The sequence below is a fragment of the Eptatretus burgeri genome, unplaced genomic scaffold, assembly GCF_056783735.1.
Source record: "Eptatretus burgeri isolate ZD-2024b unplaced genomic scaffold, Ebu_testis_v1 Ebu_testis_scaffold_3192, whole genome shotgun sequence".
Taxonomy (NCBI): domain Eukaryota; kingdom Metazoa; phylum Chordata; class Myxini; order Myxiniformes; family Myxinidae; genus Eptatretus; species Eptatretus burgeri.
In genome coordinates, this window is record NW_028225142.1 from 105,001 (window position 1) to 131,548 (window position 26,548).

General features: G+C 36.4%; 1 long non-coding RNA gene across 4 annotated transcripts in view; it reads left to right on the forward strand.

Annotated features, from left to right (window-relative positions):
* LOC147006311 (uncharacterized) overlaps positions 1–26,548 on the forward strand; it is a 58,384-nt gene that overhangs the window by 22,803 nt on the left and 9,033 nt on the right. For 3 of the 4 annotated variants that reach the window (XR_015054932.1, XR_015054930.1, XR_015054929.1), the window contains exon 2: positions 5,214–5,321. This is a non-coding gene — a long non-coding RNA (uncharacterized LOC147006311). Of the gene's footprint in view, positions 1–2,608; positions 4,558–5,213; positions 5,322–26,548 lie in introns of those variants that run through there. The other variant, XR_015054931.1, reaches the window with a different exon arrangement.

The window sequence follows — 26,548 nt, forward strand, 5'->3', positions numbered from 1 at the left end:
GATGGGGAGAGTAGCACATTGTCTTGGGTTCATGGTGGCAGCCAGTTGGTGAACAGCTATGTACCAGAAGCTGGATCCAGCACCAAGAGCTATCCACAGCTCGTCAAGATTGATGTTGTTGAATGAAGCCACAGCCAGCACCACGACATCAGTATCCACAGTGCATATGGCCACCTTCCTGATCCCCTTCTGCACAGCATCTGCCACATGTAGAAGCAGGCGAGTGTCCGCCTCCTCGTGTGAACATGGGACGAGGCTGGTCAAGTCGGACTCGGCAGGAGAGCACAGGACCTCAGTTCCACATGTTGCATACATTTCCTTGCCATCTGCTATTGGAAGACGAATGGCCTCTCGTGATAGGAAACCAAAGAGCTCAGTCTTGTTTTGATCCACACAAAGGAAGTCCTTCCAGTTATGAGGCACGACGATAGAGGGAGCCACTCTCTTCTTTCTCTAACTGGCTTCGTGCATAGTTCCAGTCTTTCTTCAACAAACTTTGTGTACTGCTCCTCACCAAGGGACTCAATCTTCCTCACCGTTTCTGCAACTGGGGGTGTCCATGATGTCTCTCGTGTCAAGGACCAGTAGATCTTGAGTGTTCTCGAGGAAGGGATTCCCCATCTCTTCAAACACTGCTATAAGTGCTCTGACATCCTTCATAAAGGCTGCTTGCACTCCAGGTTTCTGGTCATTGTGAAGATGCCCAGTGTCGCGAGCACCGCCATGTCCTCTTGTCGCCTGCTCTTCAAACTCTGCAGTGATCCTGGCTATTTCTGGCCCTGCCACCATCCAGCGTCTGAGTGCCCCAGGGTTTCCTGTCAGTCCAATAGCTCCACCAGACGCTTTGTCCACAGCGTTGTTCTGTTCATGACATTGGTCAATTGCCATGGCAGAGAACTTGTTGCTGGTCTTGTGTACCACAAACTTCCCAGACTTGAATTCTGCCAGGACATCTGGGTGTTTGTCATCAATATTTCATTCATTGGCATCAATATTTGATATGTTGAGGTAATTGACCTCTCACTGTCCTCAGAGGTCAAAGCTCGACATCTGAAAAAACTACCAACACTGTGTGGAATATGTAGACATTTTTATTGGAACACAAATGCCTGGTTTGTACATCCTAAACATGTTTACCATTAACCAATGACACCAAACATCAATATTTTGATAACTTGAGGTCATTGACCTCTCACGGTCCTCAGAGGTCAAATCTGCCTTACCTCCCGATCTGAAAATGAAACCTATGGCATGTACTAACACTGGTAGAAATTTCATGCTTTCGTCATAATTTGCACAATTCTTATGATATGAGAGATTATCAGCTGTACTATAGGGATTTCATGTCCCTGATATACACAGGAATCCAGCGAGCGTAATTTGGGTGGTCCAAGGCAAAGAGCCAGGGGGTCAATGTCTCAAGTACAGCAATGAAGAGTGAGAAAGTTTCTCTCACGATGAGAACGAACGAAGATGAGGAACAGGATTTCTAATCGCAGAATTATGTCCCAGTACTCAAAGGTGGGATTCTTTGCACACATTTCTTTCTTCCAGTCATTGAAGGCTGCTTCATCATGAGGACCGAGCTTCTCGAGGCATGCATCCTGCTGCAGTTTGGCAAGGGAAAGTGCGCTGATCTGATGGGCATGCCTCGTCCTTGTCAAGTGAGTTACATGAACAATGTATGGATCTCGGAAAGTTTGAATATGTGAGTTCCGTCTTCAATTGTGCTTTCTATATTAGAAACCAGCTCTGCAAACACTCGGACCTGCATCATTTTCTGATCAATCGTGGATGTGGTATTGTCTTCCTGCTTTTCTCCTTCCATACTTCTATAGCGATTCTTGAAGGCTGTTGGACATTTATTGAGATACTTAGCTTCAATAGCTACTGAATCACCTCCTGCAATTCTTGCTCGCAAGTCTTCATCTTTCAATGCTGTGGCCATATCTCTGAGTGTCATATCCAGTCCTAAAGTAGAACAGTCGTGCAGCTTGCCTTGAGTTTTTCTCCAGAAGATGCAGTCTTTCATAGTTGAAGATGACTCATTTGTTTGGCGTTTAGACTTTCTTTCATCCTGTTCAGTACTTTTTCGCTTATGTCTATCTCTTGCTCTTTCAAGCTGAGAGCTTGCAAACTTCAGTTTACATGCTTTATGCCATTTTGCACGATTTTCAAGAAGTTCAGCAGCAGTGTCACATCCGCTGTTGGCTAACTGAACTGGAAGTGCTTGGAGTTCACGAAATCCCTCCACATTCTGTAGGAAATCATCATATGAAGCTGGTCCTTCTCCATCTGACCTTTCAGCAGGACACTTTAAATCACCATCTTTCAAACCACATATTATGCACTTTTCCCAATCCATTCTGCTTGGGACCTATATTCGTCTTCCTGAAAAGAGACCAAGACAAGCACATATATTATGTTTAAGCAATTTCAGACAGAGTGGTAAAAATAAAAAGCTAGGGTGAGGCAAACTTGTTAATTGCTCCTCAATTATAAACCTGCGATCAGATATACTCGGGGCAAATTTGGCCTCATGGCAAAAAACATTGACCTTTGTGGAAAATTTGACCATTTGGAGAGAAAAGTGACATTTTGGGGGGCGTGGGAACGTAACAAGAATAAAAACATGCTTGACTGATTCTAATCCCACATTTAACAACTGCTGCACTACTGGGGCAAGGTGAAAACCTTCCAGATTAACAAAAACCTATGTTATATGTGGTATTAAGACAGTATTACAACATGTGACCTTTGACCTCGGCCTGACCTTGACCTAGGCACCCCAGACCAGGCACCCCCGTCAAGAATGTTTCTATGGGACCTGTATAGTGAGTGTGCAAAATGTGGCGCTTTAATCCAGCGTGTCATGATCTTGCCCAAAATTGGCGCTAAGCAACCGGACGATGACATATAGCGTTGTGCATGATCCAGCGGTCCACCACCACCTTTCTCTTTCCCGAGCAGCCCCGCCCTGCACTCACCCTCACAGCCCCCCCCCCCGCGCGCTCTCTGACGTCACCAAGCCGCACTGTAAAGAGTCCGCCCCTCCCCCCCGCACGCTCTCTGACTTCACCAACGTTCACGAAGGAGTGTGACACATCACTCAGAGACAGCAACGACCTTTTAGAGCCTTTCCCTATCATCAACGGTGTCAAGCAGGGCTGTGTTCTTGCACCTCCCCTTTTCTCCATCTTCTTCAGCAGCAGGCCATAGAAGATCTTGATGATGAAGACGGCGTCTACATCCGATATATCACACTGACGACACGATATATCTACATCCGTCAGATATCACACTGACGGCAGCTTGTTCAACCTGAGGCGACTTCAGACCCACACAAAGACCATGGAGCAACTGATCCGAGAGCTTTTGTTTACCGATGATGCTGCCCTTGTTGCTCACACTGAGACAGCCCTGCAGCGTTTAACATCCTGCTTCGCAGAGGCTGCGCAGCTCTTCGGACTTGAAGTCAGCCTGAAGAACACACAAGTCTTGCATCAACCCTCACTCCAGGAAGAGTACCACCCTCCTCACATCTCCATTGGCCAGTCGGAGCTGAAGACAGTCCACCAGTTCTGCTACCTGGGGTGCACCATATCTTCAGATGCCAAGATCGACAAGGAAATCGACAACAGACTGGCGAAAGCAAGCAGTGCATTTGGAAGACTCTACAAGCGAGTGTGGAACAATCGGCATCTGAAGAAGGGCACAAAGATCAACGTGTACCATGTAATCCGTACTGACCACACTCCTGTACGGTGCCGAGTCATGGGTTACCTACCGTCGTCACCTACGACTCCTCGAGCGTTTCCACCAGCGCTGTCTTCGCTCCATCCTCAACATTCACTGGAGTGACTTCGTCACCAACATTGTAGTTCTTGAACAAGCGGAGGTTTACAGCATGGAGGTCATGTTGCTGAAAACTCAGCAATGCTGGGCAGGGCGCGTTTCCAGAATGGAGGATCACCGCCTGCCCAAGGTCGTGCTGTATGGAGAGCTGCCCTCTGGCCACCGTGACGTAGACGCTCCAAAGAAAGGGTGCAAAGACTCCCTGAAGAAGTCCCTCAGCGTCTGCCAAATTGACCACCGCCAGTGGTCAACCCTCGCTGCCGATCAAGATGAATGGAGACGCTCAGTCTGCCAGGCAGTCTCCTCCTTCGAGTGCTGCCGCAGAGCCAGCCTTGAAGAGATAAGAAGGAGGAGAAAGAACCGGGATGCCTCGGCAACCATTCCTGACCAAACCTTTGTCTGCAGCCGCTGTGGTCGGATTTGTCTGTCCCGTATCGGACTCACCAGCCACCAGCGAGCCTGCAGCCGACGTGGATCCCATCCTTCTTGATCTTCGCCCACGAAGCAAAGCCAGAAGAGAAGACACATCGATGTGAAATTCATTTTGAGGGATCTTTTTTCACACACTGATGAGACTTGTCCCTCGAAGGAGTTTGTTTTGTTGTCTCGAGGAATTTTAAACAATCTCCATTCGAGATGTAACGAGTTCTTCACATGATGAGGCCTGAGCAGTCTTCGCGGTTTCATGACTCTCGCCTCTTGGTATGTTTATTTATCTTGTCATGAAACGGTGCAGGGATTGTCGGTTTGTCAATTCCTTCTGTCCCAATTTAGGGTATTCCGGGGTTGAAAGGTGACCAGGGTCCTCCAGGTGCACCAGGTCCAGCTGTAAGCACCAACACTGTGAACACATTCCTTGTAAACTGTTTGTTGACATGTCACTCCATTGTGTTTTATCGACGTTATACAGTATACCAAACGTAGTTTGTAAATATATTCCGAAGTTTCTTGAGTAGACACTTGGTGTATCTGTGGGTTTCCCACGTATGATGCACGCATTGTATGTGCGACCACGTCTGGTGTGCAGAAGGTGTTTGTAGGTACATGTTTAGTATATCCTTGGTATTTATGTGAAAAGTGCACTCAATGCAGTGTGTACGTGTTCTTCATGAAGTTTGGTAAAAGTTTGAACTCCAAACTCAATGCCATTACTCTTTGTCATAATGAAACCGCTCCCTGTCCGACAGTCGTGTTCATGGATTTCAATCTTCACATTCTCCTCTTCCACTTGTTGATTTTGCTTGCAATTTGAAAATGTCATTTAATGTTGGCTCCACCTGGGGCTGACTAAACAAAGTCATCATCATCTTATGTCCAGATTTCATAAATTGTTTTAACCGTTGATCTGCCGTCATCAGGGCTCACCGGGCGAGAGAGGCCCAGTCGGTCCTGTGGGGCTAATTGGCCTTCCAGGTCGACCGGAAACAGCGGGGCCTGCAGGACCTCCTGGAGACAAGGGGGCACCGGTGAGTTTGATTGCTGGTTTCACAACTATCATATCATATGTGTTGATATAGTCAGCCTGTCATCCTGCTGAGGTCGGGAAAATGAGTGCAAAGTTTTTGGGGGTAAAAAGCCATTCAAGTAACATGCCTCGGAGTGGCGACCCCTCAGCCAAAGGAAACTGCCTTGACAGCCTCATGTGCCTCACAAAATTAATGGAAAGGTCGTTGTTGTGTGCAGACTCACTCACTGTCTCTCTCCCTCACACACACACACACACACACACACACACACACACACACACACACACACACACACACACACACACACACACACACACACACACACACACACACACACACACACCCATACATATACATACAAACACACATACATAAACACACAAACACAGATATATTATCTCCTGGTAAGTACTTACAAAAGCTATTTTATTGGAAGATATAACCTTAACTTATCCAATTGACTGATTTCCCAACTGCCCGAATCATCACCTGGGCACCGTTTATCATCGAGGTTTCGATCCGTTCAGCCCAGAACCTTTCCGATCGGCGGGTCCACAACCCCGGTCACAGTTTCACATCAGTCGATTACTCCACATCAGTGGACCCACAACCTCAAAGTTGTGTCCAGACAGTAAGTAAACACAGAAATGCAATATCCTTATTCAAACTTATTACTTGCAAAATAGAAGATTTTTCACGTATATTATTCAGTCAATTTTGTTATTCTGTCTGTTAGTCTGTTTGTTTGTCTATTTATTGCCGACAAGTCACAATTTTAAACCGATCACAACAAAACTTCACCACTTGGTAGAGTTTGTCATAAACAATCCGATTGTTTTGAGGTCAAAAGGTCAACATAGGCCAAAGGTCAACAACTTCGGTGAGATTTCTAAAACCTTCAATTTTTATCCGATTGACTTGAAATTTGAAAATGATTTATATTTCTGGTCACGATATTCAACGAACCAATTATTTTTGAGGTCAACATCGGACAAAAGGACAACATAGGCCGGATTTCTGAAATTGTCAATTTTCATCCGATTGACTTGAAATTTGAAGAGGAATTCCATATTTGGTCATTGAATCCAACCATCAATTACTTTTTTTGGGTCAAACTTGTTTTATGGATTTTGCAAGTATCGTGCTCTGCACAACATCCTCTTCTTGTTTCGTTATTAGTTTTATTTAAAGTGTTTCTACGAATGAATAATTTCAATCACACATCACTTCATATGATAACATTAAGCGATAAACACTTTACCTTGTGGACATATCCATGACACAGCACCTCCATCGAACCATAAACACATACTGTCAACCAAGTATTCAAACTATTATGAATGATTTTAATGCATATGTATAACGTAGTTTATAAATAATATTTATTGGTTGTATTTATTGAAATCTAAATAGAACACCTTTATTCTTTAACACTTTATATATACACACGCACACACACACACACACACACACACACACACACACACACACACACACACACACACACACACACACACACACACATACACAATTAATTATATTAATTGAAGAATTTACCTCACTAAAATAATGAATTAATTATGATAACATCAAATGCAATAGGAACTTGTTTACATGAAAACGAACGAAACTTAAAAGGTGATGATGGAGTCTAAAGGCATTCTCACAAGACCTGATCAAACAATCAGACAAATATCCTTTGTTTAACATGATGGAAAAACCTTCTCAGCACGTTCCACAAAATTATCCTTTACTGAACAAATTCTTTAAAATCCAAGTCGCTGAGATGAAAAGACATTGTAACACATTTTAATTGGTACATTGACACCTGGAAAGGTGTACAAGACGACACGGAAACAGAAATTATCAACTTTATGATATACACTTGAACCAAAACCATTCTGTCCAACTCTAACCAACACATCCAGACATGCAGCAACTGTACAATCATTACCACGACTGTTTGTAATCAGGCGATCTGGATAAACCTTGTGAAGAAACCTATCAAAATCATAATCGTTAACCACACAAATAACATCTATATAACGACATGTATGAGAGAGCATCTTCGCAAATCCTCATTTTTTCTTCTTCATCAGTTTCTGCATGAATGAAAATTCACAGAAAACAAGAAAAATGTCCGCTCGTTGGAGGCTGCAATTCCCACCCATGGAAATGTACCCTGAACCTGTTGAAATATGATCCCACAAATAGAGACAAAATCATGAAACGATATAAAATTAACAGCATCCCAGAAGGCGTTCGTCGGGATAATGAAATCCTACGAAGCTTGGAATCTTGTACAATTTTGTGTGGAGCTGAGACACAAAACTCGAAATCTTTTATCACCAATTATGGGAGGGGTGAGGCTGGTTACTGGTTAGTTATCATTGATTAAAGAGGTTTGGTCATCTGATGAGGAGAGAGTGAGGACGCGGTGAGGCGAGTCATGGTGACGGAACTGCCAGGAAGAAGAAGAGGAATGTAACCGGATGGAAGGATGTGGTGGTGAGAGATTTAGGAGTCGTGGAATTGGAAGAAGAATGGTCAACTGACAGGAGGACATGGCGAAGGGTGGTCAAGTGGTTTTGTGTCAGTTTGAACCGGAGACAAGGGCTATTATTAATCAGTTTGCAGTCAGTCAAATTTCTATATTCATCTTTAAATTCGAAACAAGGGTTGGGTGGATACTCGAGAAGTATACACACTTCCCTCCAAGCTGTTTAGCCCCTGATCTCGATCCTGAGATAAACTATCATCCTTGTGTTTCACAAGCAGAGTGATTCATCAATGAGTGCACTGTCCCTCCCTTGATGTTAAACCGGGCATCCCATCCACTACAATTAGTTGTTGATGCTAAAGATTCCACATTGTCTTTGAGGAATAATGGACAAGTCATCTCCAGCACCCTGAACAATTTCAAAATTCCTGCACAACTCACCGAAATTTAAATGTCAGGCATTGTCAGCCAGTTGGAGGTCTTGGGCCAAATAAAACATTCCCCAGCTGACCCCACAAAAAGGGAGTAATAATAATAATAATTATTATCCAATTATAATTGGAGCTGTTGTAGTAGTAGTCATCGGAGTAGTCGTGGTGGTGGGTATTTTGTTTTTTTCATTTTGAAGCAAAATTTCAAAGCATTTTTTGTTTAGAGTTTCGAGGCTCGTGGTGGAGCGAAAACATTTCATGGGTCAGGTCATAACAGAAGGAAGGGAGGGGGAAACACACGAACAGCAGGGCCGAGGGATGAAATGGAGGGAGACTTGGTAAAGTAAGGGATGAAGGGAAGAATGATGTCTTGGAGAGGACACAGAGGGTGAGCAAGATGGACACAACCACAAACTCTCAGGAAGGAAAAATTGGAAAGAGATTAGTTTGGAGGGGGGAGGTTAATGGGGGTTGATCTGAGATGGTGGTGAACAGCTGCCTTGAAGCCCTGAAGGGGAGAATGAGATCGAAGAGACCGGGGAAGTTGGACACTTTGTAAAAACAGAAGAGGAAGGGAAAGTAAGAATGATGAAAATGTAATTGTAAAAAGATGAAATGTTTCAAGAGATTTTAATATTGTATTTATATTTGGTGTGATACAAGCAAAACATGTATCGAAACATCCCTCAATGAATCAACAAATATACAATTTTTATACATATTGTTCCTATAAACACCTCATTCTTATAGAATCCTCAATTTCAAAATTGTGGTAAAGAAAAAGAGATTTGTTGAGATTTGTGGGAAGCAGTTTAGTGAAGGTGAAGGAAATGATTTTGGGGTTGTCTGGCTCGAGGGTGATTGTCAAATTTAATTTCCCTGTTCAACCTGAGACATGTTACAAATCCCAAACGCTTGACTTCATTAAACATGTCTGTTCCCAAACTACAGGCCTCTCACAGGCCCTTCTCATCTCGGGTTCCAAATCGTCTTTGAGGTACACTGATAAACAGCTTGCTTGGATCGTCACTTGTGAGCTTTCCATCATCATTATGGGGAAATTACATGTAATGAGATGGAGGTGAAGGGAGATGTTTGAAAAATGAAACAAAGAATTGTATAATCGGACAACTTCGCCCATCGAAGGAATAGCTGATTCTGCCCGACGTCATGCCATGCTTCAAATGACTTCTTACGTCATTGTGGGAATATGGACTTGAACAGTGACACACGAGGAAGGGTCCATATGGATTGGTGTATATCCCCAGACTGTGAGCCCCGTCCTTGACTTTCTCAATGAAAATTTTGAAGATCGCATAATTCTCAAGTTTCCAGACACAATTGTGGAATGTCATGGCCCAGAATCCAGATTAAATATGTGGGATTATTTTCGAAAGGGAATTTTGAAGATTTGATTCTTTCCACGAAAATCACAAACTCTCATGAGGCTGAAATGAATTGACGAGGACTCATGTTGTCGAATAGTAAACAGCACTTCGATCCTTTGGTTGGAGGAAGTATAAAGGCAAAACGATGGTCAACATTGAACTTGCTGTTCATCACAAATACCTCCTCAAACTCTCAGTTATATTTCTTGTTCATATTTGATTTCTACAAGATTATATTTAGACACGTTAAACCTGTTAAATTGCCCTTTGTAAATATGTCATCGTTTTATGGAGTTCCCTGGAATAATGAGGAAAAACAGGACAATACAGATTGCCATGTCTTTGTTAAAATCACAACCTGTCAAATGAATCCATGGGTTGTGATTTTTACAATGAAAACCAGACAAATAAAATGGGGTTTGAAAGCGTCCACAGGATATCACAACAGAACTCATGCACGTGCGCACGCACACACACACACACACACACACACACACACACACACACACACACACACACACACACACACACACACACACACACACACACACACACACACACACACACACACACACACACACACACACACACACACACACACACACACACACCTGCAGACTTTAAACCTTCATGAGATTCACCCTTATTGAAATTGACCACTCCCCACCACCCAATCCTCATGGGCCATCTCTTATTAGTCTTTAAAAACCATTAAATTGATCATACTTTGTGGTGCATCGTTTCATCATTTGCTGCTGTGATTGTTAATTCACTGATCTCGTGTTTCATCTCAACAAAAGAGCCATAAATACTTTCCTCATGTGCTGTTTTACCTGATGGTTTCTTCATCAATCTGGTTTTATTGTTTTGCTGCTGTTATATTTATTTATTATCTTGCCAAAACGAAGTTTTTGCAAGATATGTAAGTCAGCTTGTATGTTTTTTTTATTTTTATTTTTTTGTTTGTCTGTAATCACGTATAAAAAATTCTGCAGAGCACAGTTATCATTGGAAATTTTTGTAACTTCGCATATCAGAGGCCTATAGCGGTCCCTTTCAGCACATAAAATTTTGAAGGTCAAAGGTCAAGGTCACTTTGTCGCAAATCAAGGGAGTCGACGAAACCCTTATTTTTTGAGTAATTTTAATGGAATCGTCTCCAAACTTTATGGGAATGTAGTATATGGTCTGGCGCTCAGCTGATTAGTTTTTGGTGGCGATTGGCCTTGACCTTCATGGTTAGCGCCTGAGGTCAAACATATTTGACCCCAAGGTCAAATTTTCAAGTTTTAGGAACCATATCGTGTAGTACCTCAAATTGAACACCTCGATGAGTGCTTTCTAGATATGTCAAGCTTGAGACATTATGACGTCAGTAGGGTGAATATACTGGTTCGAGCTCACTTTTCCCCATGTAAATGAATGGGGGATTTTCAGCGATTCCCTTTTTTTTCCCTAAAAATAAACCCCCTTTTTATCCGTTTTTCCCTGCTGTGCAGGGGGTTCGCGTTTTGTGAGGCAATGTTTTATGGCCGGATGCCCTTCCTGGACGCCTCTTACAACACAGGGATATGGTACACCTATTCTAACCGGGGTATACACCGGCCCAGTATATTGGTACTCATTTCGCCGACCTCAGATGGATGACAGGCTGAGTCAACCCCCTGGTGTTAATTCAGCAGCTGAGCGGGATTCGAACTCGGGACACTGGGATCCCAAGCCGCCACCCTAACCACTAAGCCAACACCAGGCTTTGTATATATATAACCAGGCTATCCCAAGGTATATTTATTTGTCTCCCCTTTTAACCTGGAGGTTGATCAGCTCACTCATTGAACCTATAAAGATTTGTTCATTCTCAAATTCCTTCAATAGTTTAATTTTCTTTGCACAATAATCCCCATCTAAAATATTGACAAACAAAACATTTGAATCTTTATATTTTTTAAGATACCCCTTTTGTGCCATAACGAAATGATAAACTTCTCTTAATGCTCTTGTTTGACCACCTCCTGAGCCACATATCATTTTGAGATTATAGTAAATTGTTTTTTCATTGTTCAATTGATAACCATCAAAGTTTTCAGTCCATTCAAGGATATTCATTTTTTCTTTACATCCTCTAACTTACTAGTTTTTAAATTGATTCGCTTATTTGTTTTATTTACCTTTGTTTTAGTTATTTTTTCAATAATACTTATTTGATATTTTTCACATTCATTATGTTTTCCATTTATATACCAAGACTGAGATTTTCTCCACTCTTTAGTTTGATTAATACTTGGTTTAACCATTTATATATTGCGAAAAAACGCGGCGGTAGCCCTTAAAAACCCTAACCCATCTTCCCATCGTTAAAACACAATCTATTCTATTCACTCTATCATACAATATCCATATGGAACACAATCTATTCCATTATCTAAAATAAATCTCTTATCATCAAAGGCTCCTAATGTCTTTTTATTTACTTCTTCACTATATATGTTATGTTTATAACTTCTTATTGTATTCATTTTCCTATATTCTTCTTTCTTATTCATCAAACAATTATAATAATTTCTAAAAGTTATTGATTTCTTTATTACATATTTCTTTATTCCCTTTAACCTCTTATCAATCTGATCACCATACTTACAAGCATATGCCTTTGCTCTCAATCCAATAAACTCACTCATTACTTTTCCACCCAACTCATCCTTAAACTTACCAATAACCTTTTCATTCTTTTTGGAAAATAACTCACTCTTCTTGCTGAAATTACTTGTATCATATACTCCAATATTTTTCTTCATATCTTCATAAACATCATCAGTTTTTATATCTAGGATAAAACTATCAGTGTCCATATACAACAATGAAACATTTTCACCATACTCTTTCTTTAAGTCATTATACAAATAATCATACATCAATATCTTTGATAAATCAAGAACTGCTGTTCCAATATAAATTGGTTTATCCATTACAATACTTTCCTTTTTCATATGAATTGCAGAAAAGTTCTCTGAAAAAACCTCTTCTCTCTCAAAACTTGGTTTATTTATCAATCTCGAAGCTTCTTTCCAAGATGTTGCGAATCTAATGTTTTGCCTGTTTCTAACATTTTCCATAGTCTTTCCAAATACAGCATTATTCATTAATTTATAAAAGTCCCCTTCAAATTTTACTTTTGTATTTGCTCTCATACCTGTATTGAATTGAATATACTTTTTCACCCAAGGACTTTGTTTAAATTTTAAAACTCTATGAATTTTAGCTACTCTCAATCCTTCTCTCAAAAACTGTTTTAAGCTTCTCTGATGCAAAACATATCCCTCTTTATCATAGAATGTTGTTAATAACTTTTCTGTTGATTTACCTTTAATATTAAAACTTTTATGATAATCACTTAACCATTCTTTCTTTGGGGTTTCTTTCTCACATGCAAAAGGAAGATCTTTATGCTTATTATGAAGATCACTCGGGTACCTCAAATCAACTTCAAAATAATAACCTTCTTCTTCGTCATTCAATTCCTCTTGAGAAGAAATAACAATATTCATCAAAGCCTTTTCATAATCCTTTTCTTCCACCCACTCTAATTTACCATAAGGCAGAGATTGAGACATTGCCCATCCATACAAATTATTAGCATCAAAATACATCAAATAATTACTATGTTTTTCACTATCATAATTTGGAAGATATTTATTATTTGCTTTAGCATATCTTTTTGAACATACTTGTGATATTCCACCTCTCTTGGACTTCTCAATCATCAAAAGCATATCAACATCACTGATTAAATCTATATCTTGTTTTGTCATTTTCAACATTGCACTCCAAGCTAAACCAGGAGCTGTGAAATAGTGGGCAGGGTCTAATCCATAACAATTTTTATTATGACAGAGTGATCTAAAAGCTTCAAACACATCAGCTAACAATAAAACATCTGTTTTTAGATATAAATCATGATATTCTCCAAGGTTCTTTATCTTAAATATTTTCCATATTTCTTGTGCGTGTTTATATTCCTTATCACTTATCTCTTCTTCATAAAGGTTATTATAGAAACTTTCTTTTGATGGAAGTTGTGTTTCTTTAAATCTCATAAATGAATCCATATAATCATAAGGATAAATTCCCTTACTTGTAAGAATTTTCTCTTTACTTTGAATTTCATTCCTTGTTTGAATTTCCTCTCTCGTAAGAATTCCTTCTTTAATCAGAATTTCATATTTAATCAGAATTTCCTCTTTAGTTAGAATTTCATTCATTGTTCGAATTTTCTTTATAATTAGAATTTCATCTTCAGTTAGAATTTCTTCATTAATTAGAGTTTCCTCTTTACTTTGAATTCTCTCTTTAATCTGAATTTCCTCTTTAGTGAGAATTTCCTCTTTTGGAAAGAATGAATTAAGATTTGGAAAAGAGTCTGTGGAGCTTAGATTTGATGCGAGGTAGGCTAGTGGTGTTCCCATAAACTTGTAAGAATCAAGAAACCGAATACGAGTTATAGGTTTTGTGAATATCATTTTTGTAAATGAAATATACTTTTGACTTGTGTTTGTTATGGCAGAAATATTCCCTGGTGTTTTTGAAAGTTCATTTATAAATAGATGTGTATCATAGTTGGCGCTATTGTGGAGAAAGACTGGAATAAAAGAAGGTAATTTATAATTAAGATTACAACAGGAATGAGCGGGGCCTCTATATTTACCAGTAAGATGACAATGATCCCTAACTTTAGACTCCTTAATTTCCCCCTCACAAATATGACAGATATTGTTCTTTCTAAATTCTAATTTTTCTTCTTTGGTTAATTTCATCGGTTCATTTGTTTCTTTCATTAATTTAGTGAGTCTTATACAATCCTTTTCTAATCGTTTTACAAACTCTTGTGAAGCTTTTTTCCACGATAATGTTCAAGTTTGTTATACTTTTCTCCAACAGATGATTTGATATAATAACAGAAACCACAAGGAATATGTTTATGATATTTATTTGTATATGATTCTTTTGGATTAGGAGAAGCAGTATTTATCTTTTTAAGGATACACTCAAAATCAGCGTATATCACAAATGGGTGCATGATAGATTTATTATAATCTTCAAAAGAAATCTTTTCACCAGGTTTTGGCATTGTAATTACAGCTGATTTATGATTACTACAATATTTTGAATGTTGTTCTAATCGTTCTTTTGTATGAAATGAATTAAGACATCGCTTACAAGGATATATTTTGTTTGCTGTTCTGAATACCTGAGAAGAGATTAATCTTGATAAATTATTGATGTATGTGTAATGTGAATTCTTTCCAACACTAAAATATAAAAGATCAATGTGTGTTTCTTCATTTTTATAGTTGTTTGAAATTTTTAATATTTGAACTTTGTTTGTATCCGTTAATCCATATACATTAATAGAAAGATTATTCTTTTTCTCAAATTTAGGAATATCTGTTAGTGGCATTGGGAATTTAAAATCTTTAATGTCCAAGGTATTCTCATATTTCATATATTGTTTTACTCTTTCTGAATTACATTTTGGTGGATGAAAGTGAGCAAGAACAGACCAGAGAAAACATTTATTATCATTATTCTTAATATTAACAACTGCCTTCTTTAGTTTTATTTCTTTTGGTAATTCAATATAAGAAGAAGCTTTAAGAGGGTTTGATTTTAGAATGTGTATATCTAAAAAGATGATTTTTTTAATATTGAATCCACTTCCTACCACTGTATTATCAACATCCTCCTCTTGTCTTGATAGTTCTTCATAAACCCCACTATTCAAAAAATCTTGAAATGATGTTATAAAATGAAGATCTGTTCTCATATAAGGAGTTTGTTCTTCATCTTGTCTTTTCATATTCATTTTCACTCCCATATAAAACTTTAAAGTTTTCATTTCTTATAATGTCTTTTTAATAAATTTTTCAACATCGGGTTTCACTATTTCAATTGATTCAGCTATTGATGATGGACCGGGTTCTCCAAATTGAAAAATCCTTATTTTTATATGCCCTTTAAATGCCCCATCAGTGTTTTCAATATAATAGTCTCCCTTTACTTTAAACTCATTTTTCTTGTGTTTTTGTGATTGAAGATGTCTATTATAACTTCTCTTCAAAACATCCTTTGAACAGATATCACAATGTTTTCTTTCCAACTCAAGAGGAGATATTTTATGAAACAGATTAAATGTGTGTTTGTTGGTTCGGAGGTGTTTTCTATAATGTTTATATTCGTGATTACAAACATCGCAGTATGTTGTATTCACCATATTTATATAATAAATCTTTGCTGAAACTAAAATTTTCTTGATGAAAATTTCGTTTATTTTACAGGTGAATCTGTGCTTAAAACCATTTTATCCTCCAACTTTTTCACTTAATAAATACAATGTTTCAAGACACAAAAGACAAGTTTCAATCAATCTCTTCATTTGTTAAAGATACTGAGAAATATGTCAAGGATGTAAAATTGAACAAAGATAAATGTAACAACTATTGGATAAAAAACATTTATGGTAAATAATATGAGTTCTTCAATTTCCTTCAGTGGAAGGGCTTTTAGTATACCTGGAAGAACATCAATTAAAGTATCTCTAACAAAAGTTTCTCCTCTCCTTCTAGTAATATATTCAAAACTAGAAAAAGCAATGAAACAAGAAAAAGTATCAAAAAACAAAAATCTTATGGATGAAGCTTTAGAAAGAAAAGATAAGACCATCTGTAATATGCAAGGAGAAATTTGTATTTTTTTCAACAACCCTAAAGATGTAAATCCTGATGAAATAAAGGATGCTAATATATCAGGTGAAATGACATTTCGTTCAATAGTAATTAACGATCATTTTAAAATTACCTTTAATGTAAAAAATGTTGTCGTTGAATCTGATAATGAAAAAAGTATATCGATATCGATGGTAATATACAACTGAAAGTATAGATGAATTTCAGTTTAAGTAAAGTTTTACTTTATAAATATGCTAGACTTTCCTGATTCTCCATATGACAAATTTGAGAATTGTCCTGCGTGTGAAAGACGGGGATTAAACACAGAGTCAAAAGCTTATAAACAATGTATATTCTGTGATTATCTTCTAATTAATGATAATAAAAAATATAAAAAGGAAAATAATTCTTTTAGATTTACACCAAAAATGAATTACTTTACAAGATTGATTAGAGAAATGAATGCAAAGTATGAGGGTGATAACACACCTTTCCTTACAAGGGAAGAAACTGAACGTATAAGAGAAATGTTCAAAGGATTGTTGTTGTATATTATTCATGGATGTAATTTTCAGGGAAATATCAACACAAGATATTGTATAAATAAAATAATGGATTATCTTGAAATTAAACCTGAACTTAGGATAAAATATAGAGTTTCTAAAAAAGCCAATAATAAATTAAATAACCTGTTTTCCAAATATATAAATGAATGATTTTTTACCCATTTGGGAAAATAAGATAAAATTTAACAACCATAAAAATCTCCCAAATTCATTAAGATGTCTCATAGTTGGTTCAAGTGGATGTGGAAAAACCTGCTTACTTTTAAAAATGCTCCTCACACCCAACTTTTTAGATTATGAAAATTTAATAATTTTCACAAAGTCGAGTTTTCAACCAGAGTACAACTACTCTCACAAGGTTTTAATGCTGGTCTTCAAAAAGAAGATATAATCGGTTTATTTAAACATCAAAAAAACCTAAATGATTATAACATTGAAGATATAATTCAACTATTTTGTGATACACAGAGATGTAAAAAGAAATCAAATCCTATAACTTGTATTCTTAGTGATAATACGGATGATATACCGTCTCCCCAAGATTTGGATAAATCAAAATAGAACCTCGTTATCTTTGATGATTGTGTTAATGAGAGAAACCAAACGGTAATGGACAGCTACTACACAAGAGGGAGACATTCTTCTTGTAATTGTATTTATCTTAGTCAATCGTACTTTCAACTTCCTCGTCGTTCCATCAGAAACAATGCTAATACTTTTATTTTATTCAAGTTAAATTCAATAGATATCAATAATTTTTGGAGAGATAATTGTTCTACATTATGTAGTAAAAAGAAATTTGAGGATTACATGAAGCACACGACTGAAAAATATAAATATATTGTTGTGAAACAAGATGAGATATTAAGGGATATATTTTTTGTTTTATAAACAATTACATATATAAATGACAACTATTATTATAAATCTTGTGGGTAAATCTGCTTCTGGAAAAAACTTTCATAAATCAAGGTTCTTGTGTAGTACAAATGAGAATATTGTAAATTTACTTAAAGAACACCCCGTGATACGCATTGTATCAACAACAACTAGAGCAATAAGACCTGGAGAAGTAAAAGGTGAAGATTATCACTGTATTTCAGTGGAGGAACATATGCGATTGAGGAATGAAGGTCAAATGTTTGAGGAGGTTTCTCTTGGTACAACAAAATATTCACATTGTAAGAGTGAGTTAAGGAAACTAAAATCTGGTGGTGTTGGGATATTAGAAACTAATTCAGAAGGAACGAGACAAATTATTAAACATCTGAGTGGAGTGAAGATTTTATCATTCGGTTTTGATGTTGATGAAGAAACTCAACGCAAACGTATGAAAAGCAGAGATGCAAGTATTAGTGAAGAAGAAATTACAACTCGCATTAATGTTAATAAAGAATTTGATGAAATATTTAAAGAAAAGGATTTATTTGAACACATCTACTTGAATGATGAAGAAAAGGAAAATTTCCCTGTTGATCTTTACAATTCATTAAATGATATTTTACAATAAATAAATGGATGCAAAAGAAAGAGCAAGAAGATTTAAGGAACATCAAGAGTTGGTTTCAAAAGTTGTAAAACAACAGGAAGACATAAAGAAGAAACGCAGACAGAAACTAACGGGCGAAGAAGCATTTGAAAGAAAACAAGAGAAACTTTTTAAACCACTTTTAAAAACTTCCCAAGAAAAATGAAAGATGTTTCCACAGTTCCCACAGTAGAATATACTCCCAGAAAGCTTCAAATGTTAAAAGATTTCAGTCAAATGACGGAGGAAGAATTAGAGCATATTGGAGAATTAGAATATCATGATGAAGAATTATTTCAACAACTGGAAGAGATTAATCAACCCCTGATTATATTGTGAATGCTGTTCAAAACAATGAATATTCAGCGGATTCAAAAACCAAAGCAGGACTCATTCCAACAGAACAACCAGCAATATTTCATCTTGTTCAAGAAAAGGTATTGATATTTAATGATGAATTAAGGTTCTTGGGTTCTGCTCAACCCCTGTTAAACTAACTCCGAGATTAATGTTTCTTCTCACAAAAGATGGAAGACAAGGTTCAACTGTGAGGGATGAATCAAAGTATATTGATAAACCATTGGATATGGAAAATAATGATGATAGAGTATATATTGATCTGCTGAACACTCTAAATTATAAGGTTATTCTTTCTGGTAAAAGTAGGAAGAATGAGAAGGAGAAACACATTATTCAGGCTTTAAGTTATCCTTGGTTCAGGTGTTAGTTTTCTTCCAAATGACCCATCGCAATTAGTTAATAGACTGTTGTTGTTGTTAGGCAGTAAGAAGGCTGGAAATAACAATTGTTTTAATGAAGCATCAGCCATTTTAGACCAGTTGATGAACATGAAAATAATTAATAAATCTCAATATAAAGACATTTTATCTCATATTAAATAAGATGAGAAGCACAATCCTTAGTTTCAATTTCACAACAAGCGACCACACATCTTCATTCCCATACCCACTACAACTTGACACAACAAAAGAATATGAGGCATCTTTATTGTCCATGGAAACTTATAATACCTTATTTAATATAACTGATAAAAATGACAAGTTTAGTTATAATCCCGGAAGTGGATACAAAACGATAACAGTCTCACCCGGAGCATATGAGATTTCTCAAATATCTTCCGAAATTGCTCGTCTTATGAAAGAACAGGGTGATGAACCAAAAAATATTGTTATAAACATTCAAAAACATACTTCAAAATCAACGATTAAAGTTAAAAATAACTACAAGGTTGATTTCACAATTGATAATTCATTTAGAGAGTTATTGGGTTTCTCCTCAAAAAAGATTGAAACTAATGGGACGTTTTACAGTGATAATGTCATTCAAATATCCTCAGGAATAAATTCGGTGTTAATTCACTGTGATTTGATTGATGGTGCTTATAATGATGGAAAAAAAACAAATACAATATTTTCATTCAGCGCATACTCAACCCCAATTGGTTATAAATTCAATATGGAACCCAAAAATTTGGTTTATCTACCTGTGTCAGGAAAAACCATACACAGAGTAAATTTTAGGATAACCTACCAAGATAATCGTGTGATTTCTTTTAATGGAGAAGTTATATCCATCAGAATTCACCTACGTGAAGTTTTCCAATAAATAAATACGATGGTTATTGTGAGGAAACACGAGTTGGGAAAATATAAAATAATTACAGGGGATGGGATGTTCCTTTCCCCATACTACAAGGGTGAAGGTATGTATCTTGGTAGAGGATACTATAAACCTCAGAGACAAAGGGGAGTAGGGTGAATATACTGGTTCTAGCTCACTTTTCCCCATGTAAATGAATGGGGGATTTTCAGCAATTCCCTTTTTTTTCCCCTAAAAATAAACCCCCTTTTTATCCGTTTTTCCCTGCTGTGCAGGGGTTTGGCTTTTTGTGAGGCAATGTTTTATGGTCGGATGCCCTTCCTGGACGCCTCTTACAACACAGGGATATGGTACACCTATTCTAACCGGGGCATACACCGGGACCAGTACACTGGTACACACTTCGCCGACCTCGGATGGATGACAGGCTGAGTCAACCCCCTGGTGTTAATTCAGCAGCTGAGCGGGATTCGAACTCGGGACACTGGGATCCCAAGCCGCCACCCTAACCACTAAGCCAACACCAGGCTTTGTATATATATAACCAGGCTATCCCAAGGTATATTTATTTGTCTCCCCTTTAACCTGGAGGTTGATCAGCTCACTCATTGAACCTATAAAGATTTGTTCATTCTCAAATTCCTTCAATAGTTTAATTTTCTTTGCACAATAATCCCCATCTAAAATATTGACAAACAAAACATTTGAATCTTTATATTTTTTAAGATGCCCCTTTTGTGCCATTACGAAATGATAAACTTCTCTTAATGCTCTTGTTATAAAACTCTCTACCCTCATCAGTCCATAATTTTTTAGGTTTTTTCTTACTTTTATTAAATATCTGTTGAAAGGCTAACATAAGAGTATTACCTGTTTTGTTTTTTAATGGGACAACCCATACGTATCTACTCCTCAAATCAATTACGGTTAAAGCATACTTGTACCCCTTATCATTATTGAGTTCAATCAAATCAGCAGACCAGATATAATCAACTTCCTTAGAATAAACTTTCCTTCTCTGAAACTTTGTGAATATTGGTTTATGTAATTCATCAGCTAATTGCTCTTCAGTCTTAATGGCATCATTAGAGCCTATAAGTTTTTTGAATTTCCAAGTCCAAGTTTCAATTTAGCACTGATCATCTTCTTCACAATGAACCGATCAACTTTTTCTCTCAAGGTTGGATTTTGTATCAGAGACAAATTATACAACATTTCTCTATCGGCTTCATGCTTTTCTTCCAACGTTGTGGTATTCCCATAATCAATATCGTGTCTCATGCACACTTCATCAACTCTATTGATAGGCTGACTCCAGGATTTAGGATTGTCTGCCTCATCTAATCTTTTATCCAAGTTTGTACCTGGACCACAGAAAGAATACCCTGGAAGATGTAATTCCCCTGGTATTCCAGTAGTTGTAAATTTACTTCCTGATAAAAACTTTTGTATATCTCCTCCGAGTTTGTGTTTGGAGATAAATTGATTTTTTTTTTTTGAACCACACACCGAACATATACCTTTTTGTATAACCCTGTTATTTTTACTTTTAATATATGAAATATTTTTAGTATTAGTTTTCTTTTACATTTGAGACAATAACTCATTTATTTATGTGAAAAATTCCTGCAGAGTGCAAAAACCTTTTTAGTTTCCAACATGCACATTTGGATCTTAATTTTTAAAACATAAAGAATCCTTAGAAATGCCTTCACTCTCTCCTCCATTTATTTAAGAAAAAACTTGAATTAAAATGAATAGCTTGTCGATGTCAATAGTCTTGAAGAAAATATTGCCAATAGACTTGTCAATTCTTTGTTTTGCTCCTCGGTGGGTTGAGTTATTTTCTGTAATACCACCAATCTTTTTTGAATCTCACTGGTTTCCATATTTTGATATTTATTTTGTCTCGCTCTTTCCTCCCTCTCCTCCCTCTCTCTCTTCTCTCTTTCCTCCTTCTCTTTCTTCTCCCTCTCCTCCTTCTCTCTCTTCTCTCTTTCCTCCTTCTCTTTCTTCTCCCTCTCCTCCTTCTCTCTCTTCTCATTTTCCTCCTCTTCCCTCTCTTCTTCAACTCCTTCCTCATCCCTTACTATCCTTGAATCGCTTACACCCCATAGAATATTATACATATATTCATCAGGATTTCTTGTTATTCCTGCATCGAAAATAATTTTTTTACAACAGGAAACCAATAAAATTTCTTTTGAATTTCTAAAAGAGCCTTACCTTTTCTTAACTTTATAATTTTTTCATTATTTAACATTCTAATTAAATCTAAAGTTGTCGGTTTATCAACATCAGCATAATGCCAATCTTTTATTGAAAATACCTCATTCTTATGTTGTAGAACATATTTATTAAAATACCGAATACCCTTTTCTTGAAGGTATGCTTGAACACAGAAATGATAATTTTCTTGAAGCCTTCTTGCTGTCATTTATGTATTAGAAATATATGTTAGAATAATATTATGGCACGAAACACCTCCCCATCTTCCCATAGTTAAATCATTTTGTATTTCCTTACTTATTATATATAATCCTGTTTTTTCTGTTTTCATGAGATAAACAAGGACAAAACCATTATTATATTTACCCTTATTAAATTCTTTTATTTGTTGTTTACTAATCGTGGACCCACAAAACTCATTCTCGATACCAAGTGGATAATATTCTTCCTTACGAGACTGATTTAATTGTTCCAGGTCTTCGAGGTTAATTTTAAATGACCAATTATACCCTAAATCATTCATATCATACCCCCATTGTTCTATTCTCATACAAACGATACGCCCTTCTTTATAAAAATTAATTTTAATTCGAACTGTGAATTCTGTATGACCTGGAGATAATATCAACACTTCTGTATCTTTGGAATACACAGCCGTTTTATTTAAGGATATATATTGTGATAAATCGCTTAATCTCACCAAGTCATTCGCGTCAGTCGGGCTTGGATAATTTTTTAATTTAAAAGCATTTTTCATGTTAATATTTTTGGTTATATTATATTTATGTCGTTCAGCCTGTGCCTTTGTGTAATAATTTGATAAATCAATATCCAATTCTTGAGATACACCAAAGATAGAACCATCTTTACCAACATAAGTCATTTATATTAGATTAAAAATAATATCATAAAATTTTTTATTTTTGTTGAGTTGAAATAACACATATAGACATAATTGACCACAACACTTGGAATTTAATTCTTGGACTTGAAATGTTTGATAAACACCATTCTGTAAGAATTTTATGACTTCAACAGGTGGTGGAAGACCAAAACTATCAAAATAATATTTGTCTTGACTATTAAAAATACAAACCCAATGAGAACCGTTCCCATTATTATCTTCTAAGTTCATAATAATATTCTTTGTATGTTTTGGCACATTTGTTAATTCATCTCTCATACAAATAACCACATTATGAATTTTTAATTTCTTACAATATTTGACAAGTTGTAAATTTGATGTTGTATTCTTTCCAAATTTTTCCAACCACTCATCAATGCTCATTTATTTATTAGAAAGATATAATCCATTACCTCTTTTCGTTAATTTTACACCTGCTTGTGCAATAGAAGAAAGCATATCTCCAACTAACAATCTCGCTTTATCAGGCAGACCTTCAAGTTTTTCAGCAAAATCTACAATTACACCACTTCCACTAATTTGTTTCTCCAACTCTTTGTTATGTCTTTCCAATTCTTTTTGAGCCTGGAGTTGAGCCTTCCTTTCGTTCGCAGTTTTCACCGCTGTTGAAATACCACCCGTCAATGCTCCAACCGCACTTAAACCAGCAAATAAAGGAATTAGAAATGGGAGAAATCCTCCACTCGTCTCTCTTATTGAATATTTTTTCAACATTGGTTTTGTCATTTTAATTTTAAGTGAGCCAGTGTCATTCAAGATTTTAACCTGTTCTCTTGTGAGCAAAACATCAATTCTTACTGCTCCTTTTCTCTGAATTGTATTAACGTTAATCGTACAAGGCTTTTGATTTTGAACACAAGATGATAGTTTATGAAGATTGATTTGATTAACATATACCCCAGTTGGTACTTTGCCACTCATTTATTTAACAAAAAATTATGTGAGACTAATCATCACACCATTATCTGTATTAATCTGCAATTCTGTTTCTTCCAAAAGCAAACAATATGTATCAACTTCTTCACTCTCTCCTCTTTCAATGTATAGGGAAGTATCCACTCGATTAGACTTTATAGTTTCCTTTTGCGCGCTCAGGTCAAACGCATAGATTGTATACAAACTTTTAAATGCTGTCATATCCAAAATAGGTTCTTTATTTCCATTACTTTCACACACCTTTTGGTAAGACTTGTATGCTTCAGCAAAATCATTTTTTTCCCAATTAATTTCCAATCTATCTCGTGGATAAAATGTTCCATCTAGAGAAACGCGAAGTTGTTTCACCTTAGCATTATCACTCAATGCATTATTCTTATCAGTCGCAGTATCACCATCTGGCTTTTTAAAAATGATCCACAGATATCGTGGCTTTCCTTCCAGAACACCCAAATTCCATGTGTAAGTAGTTTGATTGAGTTAAACGTGTTGACATCTTCTTTTGAGGTATGATACACTGAGTGGTTTCTTTGAGTTAAGTCTTCGATTCAACATCTCTTCTGTTTTAAGATTAGGAGTATATTCACTGATATACCAACTCATCTCCTCAATTACAAATTTATTCTGTTCACCAAAAGCACTAGCAACACCAAAAAGCAATCGATTTTCATTATCATTCCTTTGTAGTTGAAATCTAATTTTAAGACCATACAGAACTTTATCATGATCACAAAATCCAAATATACCTTTAAGAGGAACCGCCACAGTAAAACTATTTTCTGCTTTTGTATCATCATTATACGCTCCTTTCCTTTGAATATATCCAGGGTCTGTGTTTGTTCCCGTTGACATATCAGGAATAAAACCTTCGACAGACCCCTTTCCCATTCTATCACTGAATGTATAGAGTGTAAATTTTATCATTTCAGATACAGCAGAGACATAATCAACCGCTTCAACTTCTTGTGTTCCAATATACAAACGCACACTATCAAACATTTTCCAGAAGAAATCATTTACAAGTGTAGCGTTTGTGTTATTCCCAGCTTTAGTGAATTTAAATTTACACAACAAGAAACTTTCGGAGAGATTCAAATAGGTTTGTTGATTATTTATTTCAAAACTTTTTGTACCATTCGTATTCCAGTCTGTTCCAGTTATTGCATTTACCTTGAAGTAATCTTCTTTTTTAGTGGAGTTTGAGATAATAATAGTATCATCCAAATCATAGATACTATCAATTGCTTCCATACTTGTATTTATTTAGGAAAAAGATGTTAAAACTTTTGAAACCCTGATCCAAGTATTTGAATTATTTTCTGTCGTTCTTGGGGGGACAACTGAGTTTTGCCTTTCTTAATTTCTTTTATTGCTTGTAATTTATGAGATTCCTTCTGAGCATCTTTTATACTCTTTACAGCACCTGCTACATTTCCCACAGCAGAAGCAGTTGAACCAATTAGATCTTTATGTTTAAGAATAGTTGAACCAATACCCATGAGAGTATCAATTATCCCATCTCCTCTAAATTGATGTCCAACACCCCTTTGTCTCTTAGGTTTATAGTATCCTCTACCAAGATACATACCTTCACCCTTGTAGTATGGGGAAAGGAACATCCCATCCCCTGTAATTATTTTATATTTTCCCAACTCGTGTTTCCTCACAATAACCATCGTATTTATTTATTGGAAAACTTCACGTAGGTGAATTCTGATGGATATAACTTCTCCATTAAAAGAAATCACACGATTATCTTGGTCGGTATCCTAAAATTTACTCTGTGTATGGTTTTTCCTGACACAGGGAGATAAACCAAATTTTTGGGTTCCATATTGAATTTATAACCAATTGGGGTTGAGTATGCGCTGAATGAAAATATTGTATTTGTTTTTTCCATCATTATAAGCACCATCAATCAAATCACAGTGAATTAACACCGAATTTATTCCTGAGGATATTTGAATCACATTATCACTGTAAAACGTCCCATTAGTTTCAATCTTTTTGAGGAGAAACCCAATAACTCTCTAAATGAATTATCAATTGTGAAATCAACCTTGTAGTTATTTTTAACTTTAATCGTTGATTTTGAAGTATGTTTTTGAATGTTTATAACAATATTTTTTGGTTCATCACCCTGTTCTTTCATAAGACGAGCAATTTCGGAAGATATTTGAGAAATCTCATATGCTCCGGGTGAGACTGTTATCGTTTTGTATCCACTTCCGGGATTATAACTAAACTTGTCATTTTTATCAGTTATATTAAATAAGGTATTATAAGTTTCCATGGACAATAAAGATGCCTCATATTCTTTTGTTGTGTCAAGTTGTAGTGGGTATGGGAATGAAGATGTGTGGTCGCTTGTTGTGAAATTGA